Below are 10,476 nucleotides of genomic sequence, written 5' to 3' on the forward strand. Positions count from 1 at the left end.
TCTATTACCACAGGATCTGATGCCCTCTTCTGGTCTCCCCAGGCTTCAGGCATGCATATGGTACACAGATACACATGCACATGGTGCACAGACATGCAAGCAAAGCAATCACAAGCATACAATAAGATAATTTTAAAAATAAAGAAAACAGAGAGAATAATGGAAAGACAATGGCACTGCTCACCTCCTCCAGCTCCCGGGACTCAGAATGACTCCGCACAGTAGTTCTTCTTTCATCAGTCTATATTTATTTATTAAGGCCCTCTTGCACAGAGCCATGAAAGGAACAGCTGGTAGTCCAGGGAAAACAGGAAGCTGATGGTCGGTCATGGAAAGGAACTGGAGAGTGTTGACAGGATGCCCCAGACTAGGCCTTAGGGAAGGGAGATGTAGCAGTGGCTGAAAGACAGAGGACAGAGGCAGTGAAAGAAGTGTTCCAGGACTTGAAGGGCGCCTGATAAGGAAGGAGCCCTGAGGGATGGCACAGGCACAGAGACAGAGGTGGGGCTGATGGAGGGGGGTGTGAGCCTTTACAAGGCATGTAACTCTCCAGGAACACCAAGTTCTGGTGCTTGGTGTTTATGTATGCTCACCTGAACACATATGGTTACTTATTTTTCTTTTGTTTTACAGGGGGAACTGGGAACAAAGCCTCCAACAAATTATACAGTTGACTTTCTGTCGTTTGAGGAAATCAATCACATCGGTCAGCACATCTGGAGTACAATGGATAAACCTCATCCTGGATCTCCCTGCCTGGTAACTATGTGAGTTCGTATGTATGGAAATGTGTGTATTTAACTGTGCCCTGAGATGTACACCCACGGGCCTGCATGTTTCAAATGCCTTTGTCTATTTAGATGTATGCATGTTGTCCAGGTCAACGTTCATGTATGAATATGAGTGTGTATGTACCTGTATATGCAGTTGCAATAGCAGAAGTCTGAATAAAGATGTGTGCATTTGCTTTTGCACACTCATCTATGTAGTTTGTGTGTATCTGTGTGTGTGAACTTGTTTTCCCCTACACTTTAAGAGAAAACATGGAGTTCTCACTCCCATACTTCTATGGTAATGGTATAAAGCTGGAGCAGCTGACTGGGTTCCAAGTTTAACCTTCATCAAGGCCAGAAAACTACCAGCAGCATGTCCTGCCCAGAACCCCAAACCACAGCCTCCATCTCCCCCATTTAAATGGTTAATGTGACCCCTCTCCCTATAGAAAGCCAGTCCTTCCCTCTGACTGTTCCCTGAAGAGTGCACCCTACTCCTCCCTCTGTCCAGTGTACCCAGGCCTCTCAAACTGCCCATTGTAAAACAACAGTTATAAAGGAAACAAGATCAAATTGTCACACACGGTAAAGATAAGTGTGCATGGTAACACATTTGTTTGGGTGTGTCCAGGAGTGCTGGTGACCCAGAGCTGAAAGGAAATATGGCTGAGTTGTGGTCTCTTCCACCCCCCTGGCCTTCAACCTAGACTTGGGACTTGGGACTCTCACAAGCTACTCACAAGCTCAGGAAGCCTGGAGTTTCCTCCAGCTCCTGCCCCCTCCAGTGTCTTCATCAGCAATCCTCTATAGAAAGGTGTCTGCACTCAGCACCCACACTTGCTCCCCTCCCATGGGGCCAGCTGTAATATCAAGCAGCCTTCCTTCCCACAGGGCCTTCGGACAGCTTCCCTGAGTCCCACTTCCCACTGTCCCCTGCTTTTCTGTCTCTGGGGCCACCCTCTCCATCTCTCCTGAAGGTTCTTCTGTTCCGCCCTGCTCTCAGTGTGGGTACTCCTCAGTCCTGGCTTCTATACCCTCTTTTCTAGACTTAATAACAAGGCAGTTGAGTCCAAATGAATACGCCCCCCCTCCCGAATTTCCATCCTGTCTCTCTCCCTACCCCAGTCATGTCTCTGCAAGCCTTCCAAGAGTCCACCAAGTTGGCATGACCCCTTTCCTGGTGTCCCCTGTCTCTGTGAAGGCTTGTCTCTGTGTATGCTTATCCCTGATCCGACCAGTCCCAACATCCAGACACCCCACATCCTCACCGGGCCTTCACTTTTGCCCTGAGGCAAAGCTGAAATCACACTGCCTAAACCTTTTCCAGAGGCTTCTAAGGGCTCTCATGTCATCTCCCTGAAGTCATCTCTCCTCACTCCCTCCAGCGAGTTCTGCAGTCTCCTTCCTCCACTGCTGGAAGAAGGTCCAGCTGCTACATTCTCCAAAAGACACTGCCATGGGTTGTCCACCTCTAGAACCTCGGACTGCCCTTGTTCTGCCTGGTGCTCCTTAGGGTGGTGACCCATAACCAGCTGGCCCCTCAACTAGTTCGGCTAAATGTCCCCACTCTCAGGTTCCTTTGGTCAGGACCAACTAACTGATCCAGAGCACCCCAAGCTCACGTTCAAAGACTCAGAACCGCCCCAGCTGCTAGCCCCCATAAATGAGGATTAGGTGGCCCCCTTTGAGGCAGACGGGTGGGCTGTGAGAAGAGTTGGTTTGGTATAGATTTTATGACAGGATCACGTTTCGTCATCAGACCCCCCTCTGAAGCCAGCCAAGGGCAGGTCAGGGGCAGGGGAATGGGAACCTGAGCTCTCAGTCAGCCCAGAACAGGGCTGCTGGCGCAGGAGCGAGCAGAGTTGGAAGTGCCGGTCAGGCCTTGAGTAACAGCCTGCCTGCCCTCTGCCACCCACCCACAGTGTGAACTGGGGTGAGTCCTCTGAATCTCTGCTGTGTGGAATGAGGGCTCTAGAGTAAGCAGGCCCCCGGGCCATCTTCACTTGCAGGCTCCTAAACCCTTTTCCAGTCTAACCCACAAAACAACATTGTCCTTCCCTAAAGGATACTAAACTACTATAAACTTACAAACCCATGAACCAAGGTAGCCATATCAAATACAGGCTTTCAATTACAAATTTCAGATAAATAAATAGGTTTGAGTATAAGTATACCTCAAGCATTATAAAGTCATACTAAAAATTATACCTTATCTGACTGAAATTCAAATCTTGTTGGGTGTCTTGGGTTTTTACTTTGTAAGTTTGGCATCCCTGCATCGTATGCAGTGAGTTTACAGGGCCATAGCCCCATGTAAAACAGGTCAGGGTTGCCAGGGAAAGTGGTCTTGGGCAAGCCATCCTGCAGTGATCAAATGCACTTGGAACTCTGTGGACGAAAACAGCATAGACTGAGCTGCAGAGGCAGCCTGGTGCTGAGGATGATTTAAGGAAAGACTGCAGAGGACAGATGTGTAGGATGAAGTAGCTAGAGTCAGATCCTGCTACATCCAATCTGTGCTGCTGCTGCTGCTGCTGCTGCTGCTGCTGCTGCTGCTGCTGCTGCTGCTGCTGCTGCTGCTGCTGCTGCTGCTGCCACCGCTGCTGCTATGTTAGAGAAGGCCCAGGGTCTTAGTTGAAGTAAAATTATAGCCAGACACTGGGTACAGGGAGCAGACTAAAGATTAGGGGACATAAAACTCTCATGGTCTAGGAGGAATGTTAAAGATCTACTCAAGAACTGTGGGCTCAGATCTGTTATATTCATGTGCTGTTATTAATATATAAATGTCCCCAACCAGTTCATGTGTTGAATGGCTGATTCCCAGGTGGTGGCACTGTTGGGACTTTAGGAGATGAGACCTATTTAGATAAAGTGGGTTCCTGGCCTCTCCCTCTCCAGTCCTTTCTTAACTCTCTGCTTCCTGCCCACCATGAGTGAACAATCTCCTCCTCCTCTTCCTCCTCCTCTTCCTCCTCCTCCTCCTCCTTTTCCTCCACACACTCCTATAGTGGTGATGTTCTACTTCACCACAACTTAGAATCAACAAAGCCAAGGACTATGGACTGAACTCTCTGCAACTGTGAGCCAAAATAAATATTTCTCTCTACCTTGTTTGTATCGTGCATTGATTGCATCACAGTAATCAAAGGCAATTAATACCTTCAGAGTAAACAATAAATAGTAATCAATAAATGGCAGTTGAGTTGTTCTTCCTATCAGATGCTCAATACATGCTATGCTTTGTACCAGCTGACCTTCCCCTCCCCTCCTACCCCCAGGACAGTCTCCCACAGGACCAGGGCCATTTCTTTACTTTTTATGTGTATGTGTGCTTTGCCTGGATGTTTCCCTGTATACCATATGTATGCCTGGTGCCCATGGAGGTAGGAAGAGGGCATCAGAACTCTGGAACTAGAGCTATGGATGGTTGTGCACTACCTTGTGGATACAGAGAACCAAACCCAGGTCCTTTGCAAGAAAAAGAAGTATGTTTAACTACTGAACAGGCTCTCCAGACCCCAGGACCATTTCTTATAACAAAAGCAGTTGGCAGATTCTCACACTCTGCCTTGCTTCATCATCCTCTTGCCCAGTATCAGTGAGAGGGGAAACACTGGGGAGAATAGTCTTGACAGAGTGCATTTCAGCAAGGAAACAGTGAAAACTGTCCAAAGCCGAGGGGCCACTCTGCAGGAGCCCCTGCAAGGTGTCTCATGTCATGCTCACAACAGCTCTAGGGGTAAGAATTAAAGCCCCGCTATAGAGATGTGAATAACAAGTTTCAGACAGATCCTTTGTCCAAAGGTCTTAACTCTTAACAGTGGCAAGCAGGCTTTAAAACTCAAGAGCTCCTTTTCCTACATAAGGTTGAATGTATGAATGAGAGAGCAATGAAGCCCAAACCCAGCACTCGATTGAGTCTGCTCTACCCTCATACCTGTTGAGTCCCTCCAAGTACTTTAAAATAAGGATAACATTAAGTCAGTGGTCAAAGTTATCATTTTAGGAATTACAAAAAATAAAGAGAAGGGAAGAATTATCAAATTTAAGAGTGGAGGCTGGGGGGCTAGAGAAATGGTTCAATGGTTAAAAGCACTGGCTGCTCTTCCAGAAGTCCTGAATTCAATTCCCAGCACCATGGTGGTTCACAACCATCTGTAATGGGATCCGATGCCCTCTTCTGGCCTTCTCAGGTATCAGGAATGTATGTGGTGGTACACATACATACATGCACGCAAAGCACTCACATACACAAAATAAGATACGTAATTTTAATTTTTCTAAAGAAAAAAACGAACAATGAGGAGAAAGCAATATAATAACAAGCTGGTTTCTTTGGGGGAATTGATAACAATCAATGAGCCTCTGGCTAGATGACTCAATAAGAAAGAGGTGCTGGGAGGTGGCTCAGTGGGTAAAAGTGCTTTCTGACTTGACATGAATCCATGGGTTTTTTTAAAACCACCTATATTAGCACACATTTGTAATCGCAGCAGACAAGATTCTACTAGACATTGGTGTAAGAGCTTAGCAGCAGAAACATGAGCAACTGGCCCAAAACAGGGCAGAAATAAAAAGGCCATGCACATACCTTTAGTCCCAGCACTCTGGAGGCAGAGGCAGCCAGATACCTGAGTTTGAGGCTAACCTGGTCTACACAGTGAGTTCCAGGCCAGCCTAACCTGCATAGCAAGACCCTATGGACACTGAGATGATATAGTCATATGAACAACTTCAAGTAAATAATTGGAAAAAAAAAACGTAGGTGGAATAAACAATCATCTTGAGTGATTCAAACTGACCAATACTGTCACAAGATTCTGAATATGTAAAATATTAAAGGTTTATAAAAAACAGTAGGATAGCTGGGCAGTGGTGGTTTATGCCTTTAATCCCAGCACTCGAGAGGCAGAGGCAGGAGCCAAAGCCAGCCTAGTCTACAGAGTGAGTTCCAGGACAGCCAGGACTGCACAGAAAAACCCTATCTCAAAAGAATAGTATGATAAGTGAATTATAAAAATATGATAATATATCAAGTTGTGTGTGTGTGTGTGTGTGTAGTGAACAATTTGAGAAACAAAAACTTCAAATATATTAGATAGCATCAAAGACTTGTCAATTCAGGAATAAACTTTTGTTCATCAGTAGATATTTTTTAAAAAATATATAACTTGTCTATTACCTGTGTTCAAACTATAAGGGATTCTGGGCTAGCTCAGTAGTAGTCATTGCTTTGTAAGTATCCCAGCATCTTTAGCATAATGTGTGTGCCAGTGTATGTACCTAAGTATGTATGAAAAATCTTGGTTAAGTTATTAAGAATCCAACAAGAAATGGGTGGGTTCTTGGTCATTTCACAAGCTATGCAAATAATTGGTAAGTGTGTGAAAGAGAACTCAGAACATCAGTGTGATGGCACATGGCTGTAACCCCAGCACTTAGGAGATTGAGGCAGGAGGATTGTGAGTTCCAGATCAACTGGTCCAAAAACTGAATGTGTAGTCAACATCATTAGTCATCTGTAAATTCAAGTTGGAACTACAAAGTCATATACAGCTAGAGTAAAATATAAAACTAGAAAGACTGGCAATAGCAACTGTTGCGCAGATGTGGAGCGATCAAAATATTCATAATCTCTGGCAGGAGGAGGACAAAATAATACCACCAATTGGGAAAACCCTTTGTCATTTTCACACAATGTAAAAAACACATCAACCCTGTGTCTCAGTAGTTCTTCTCTTAGGCATTTCCCCAAGGGAAACAGAAAACATATATCCACTTCTTTCATACAGGAAATGTTTAAAAGAGCTTTATTCATAATATCCCCCAAGGTATAAACAACCCAAATAAATGTATAAACAAAATATGATAGATCCATTCATGGAGTGCAATCCGGACAACCCACCAGCAACACAGACGAAACTCACCAATGCTCTAAGCAAAAGCAAAAGAATTTAATTCCATCTGTTCAAGAGCATGCATGCAAACATTAATTTCTAGTGTTCGGAGTTATAACAATGGCTATAGAAGGTGGAACTGATTAAGAAAGGCCATGAGGGAGTTCTTGGGGGACATAGAAATGTTCTAGCTTAATTGGGGTATGTTATGCTTTGACAGTTGAAATGTACCCCATCCCTCCCCCACGCAAATGCTTGAGCACTTGGTCCCCAGTAGTGGCACTGTTTGAGGAGGCCAAGTCTTTGGGACAAGAGCATAGCTGGAGAATACAGGTCACTGGAGGTGGGCCTTTGAGAGTTTGTAGCCCTCCCAGCCTCCAGGCTGTTTTCTCTGCTTCCCATCTTACAATGCGCAAACAAGCTGCTCCACAAGCTCACACACACACACACACACCAAGTCACCCCAGTCATTATTCCAGTCACTCAGCCTTCCCTATCAGGAGGACTGTACTCTCCAAACTGTAAGACATGGAGTGTCTCATCACAGAGACATGAAAGGCAGTTCACACATCAGCGTGTCCATTTGTCAAAACTCATCAAACCACAGTTAGATGTACAGCACAGAATGTAGTGAAATAAGCTCTAAAGTTTACAACGAGACCCATGAGAAGGCAGCATAGGAAGCTCCAGAGAGCCCACGGAGAGGGGTCAGCAGGAAATGCTGTAAGAAAGACCCAGCACTTACATGGAGCCTTTAAGAGTGGGTAGGATTTGGAAAGAATGTGATAATCAGAGATGTCAGATGTGAAAGAACTCAGGAATTGCTGAGAGACTATTTAGCTGGAACTCTGGTGCTTCCTCGGAGATCAAAATAAGCACGTGGGAGAGAGCTGGAAGTGATCACACAGGCTCTTCATTGGAGAGACTGGTTGAAGGCCAGATCCTTGGAGACTGGGAAATGTGTATTCCTTGGGACCCACAGCAATGTGCCAGGGGCAAACTGGGCATCTAGCCCACTTCCAGGCACATAGAAAATACTCAATAAGTGTTTTTCAAACAAATGAAATATAAATAATGGAACTGCTAACAGGTCTCAGCCTAAGCTATGGCTTGGAGCCCCGAGAGGACCTGGGGCTGGCTCTGACTCGCTTTGTAGAGAAGCTGCATACAGTCCTGGAGTGCTGAACTTGGACACATTCTATCACGAAGCTTAAGTTGCCCTGAGGGCACCATATAACTTTATTGTAAGCTCATGCAATAACACAGGCAAATGGAACAACAATGTAAAGTTGGCTTTAATTAAAATGAAGGGTGTTTGTCTCTCCCTCCTTTTCCTCCTCAGGAAACAAGGCAGCCTGCTGAGCTATATGGAGCACTCAAAGGAATGTATCCAAAGCAGGAGACAGCCTCCTATCCCCTGATGAGCGTCATCAATGTTTGAGCAGCCCCTCCCACTCCCCAGTCTATGCCACACTCCATCTTAAATGAGCCACATGGCAGAAGGCACCAGGAAAGCAGAAGCAGAGATGCCTTCCTAAGAGACACCAGGAAAGAGAAAGAAGGGTGGATGTTGCCAGCCATGGAGGGAGGGGAGAAGCTGCCAGTTACAAGGTTCTTGTTCATGTAGCTGTGCTACCTCCTCAGCAGCGAGCTTCTGTGGGGGTTGTCCTGGATTCACTTCCAGTCTGGTAGGAGAGCATGACATGAAAGAAGTACCCACTGCTTTCTACATACACCTGAATTTAGTCCTCGGAACCCATGTTTTAAAAGGCCAGGCATGGTGGTGAGCCTGTAAACGCAGAGCTGGAGAAACAGTAATAAGAGGATCCCTGGGGCTCAGTGGACAGCCAGCCAAGCTTAACCTGCAAGTCCCAGACCAAGTAAAAGACATTGTCTCAAGGTGGGTGGAGCCTAAGAAACAGAGTGACTCCTGGAGTTGCCCTCTGTCATCATATGCACAGGCACACAGAGACACATGTACCCTCACACATGTGTTCCAACATACATGACCACAAACATGAGGCAACCACCAAGGGATTCCTGTGAACTGAGAGATTTGTCTGTAAGAGCTGACATCTAGAAAAGAAAGGTGATGGTAAGGATTCAGTGATATGGAAAGAATCACATGTGGAAGGACCAAATGAGATGGCACAAGGCTGGGTACTTTATGTCCTTCACCTACTCCATGTCAACTTCGATGTGCTGTTGTGCTGAGGAGATGTGGCAATGCGAAGTTGCCATTTCCAGAGAGGGGACGGCCTGTTTGGAGCATCAGCTAACTCCTTTGGTGTAAATTCTCCCACAGTTGCAGATTTCAAGTTGCCAAGATGATATTAACCAACTCACAAGCCACACTGACCTAGGCCCTGCTGCTGGGCTGTGTGATCCATCAGGGAAGCCATGGGGTCAGCAGTTCCCTAGTTGTAATTTAGTTTTGTTTGGTCCCCACAAACTTTGGAGAGCCATGGGTTTATACCCACCACAACACATTGAAGAGTTTGGGTTTAGCCTAAAAGCCATTCAAAACAATGAGAAAAGATACAGTTCTGTATTTTATTTTTTAAGACAGTCTCATTATACAGTCTAGGTTGGCTTCGAACTCACAGCGTCCTGCCTGCCTGTGCTTTCCAAGAGCTGGAATTAAAGGTAAGCTGTATTTTCTTAAAGATTACCCAGGGTTCTTTGGACAGAAAAAAACTTGAGAAAACAGTGTAGAAGAGACCTGCTGGGGTAATTCTAAAGAACAGTTAGTGACAGTGGCCCAGGAAGGACATGAGGCAAAGTGGAAGGTGGATATATGGTGTTCCCAGTTGAACTTAAATTCATTGACTTAGTACAATTTTTATGTGCAATAATACACACCCCTTCCTCAGTTTTGTCATCTGTGAGACAGCCAAAAGGCTGCTAAACATTTTGAGTGAGTGGACTCCCTGTTCACTGTGACTGTTGTCTGGGAAGATGGAGGCAGGACAGGGGCCACTCTCTATGCCTTCAGTGGGAGAGTCTGTGGGTCATCTGGTGAAGCTATCACTGGGCTTCTGGCCCTTGGCAAGTCAGTCAAGAAAAAACTGGAGCTACCGGAGTGCACATGGTATCCCTAAGGCAGTGGGAAAGAAGGATATGCCCCAGGGACAGAGTGCAATGGGAAACACACCGGTGCAAGTGAACACTGCACATTTTGTGGCTTTCCTTGCCAGATGAGAGATCTGGGGCTTGCTCTTGAACCTTGGAAAAAAATGCTAGAGATAATAGTAGCTTTGGCTGTGCCCGGAAGATATGGAGTAATTCATCCTCCTGACCCCAATGGCCTTGGTTGCTGGCCCTGCCTTGATTCCCGGGGGAGGCAGGCCTGAGTCAGCTCCTCTGGGCCCTGAACCTGTCTGAGCCTTCAGACCCAGGGCTTAGGCAGCTAAGCCCCAGCCCGTGCTGACAAATCCCTTATAATAGAGAGATCAACTTTTCAATACTTCTGTTGCTGCTCTCGAGACATCCCAGGGCAGCAGACAACAGGCTGGTCCAAGAGCTATAGAGAGCTGGCACCCCAGCCCTGGAGACTTCTCAAAGCCTCACTGGCTTGTCACACGCACTCCTGCAGGGACTCTCACTGGAGCCCCATAGGGAGACTGTGAGGCATAGGGACTGAGTCACATATGGCTCTTAAGAACTGCAGCAGCTTCTACTCCTACCTCGGGCCCTTTGAATTTATTCTTCCTTCTGCTGCAAGTTTTCTTCCTCTCAGAATTAGCGAGGTTTCTCCATCACCCCTCTCAAGTTTTTATCAGAAAGTCATGGACTCAGGTAGG

General features: G+C 46.2%; 1 pseudogene; it reads right to left on the reverse strand.

Moving 5' to 3' along the window:
• Positions 1-630: 630 nt before the first annotated feature.
• LOC115031050 lies at positions 631-767 on the reverse strand (annotated as a pseudogene).
• Between the last annotated feature and the right edge of the window lie 9,709 nt (positions 768-10,476).

This window comes from Mus caroli, chromosome 4, assembly GCF_900094665.2.
Source record: "Mus caroli chromosome 4, CAROLI_EIJ_v1.1, whole genome shotgun sequence".
Taxonomy (NCBI): domain Eukaryota; kingdom Metazoa; phylum Chordata; class Mammalia; order Rodentia; family Muridae; genus Mus; species Mus caroli.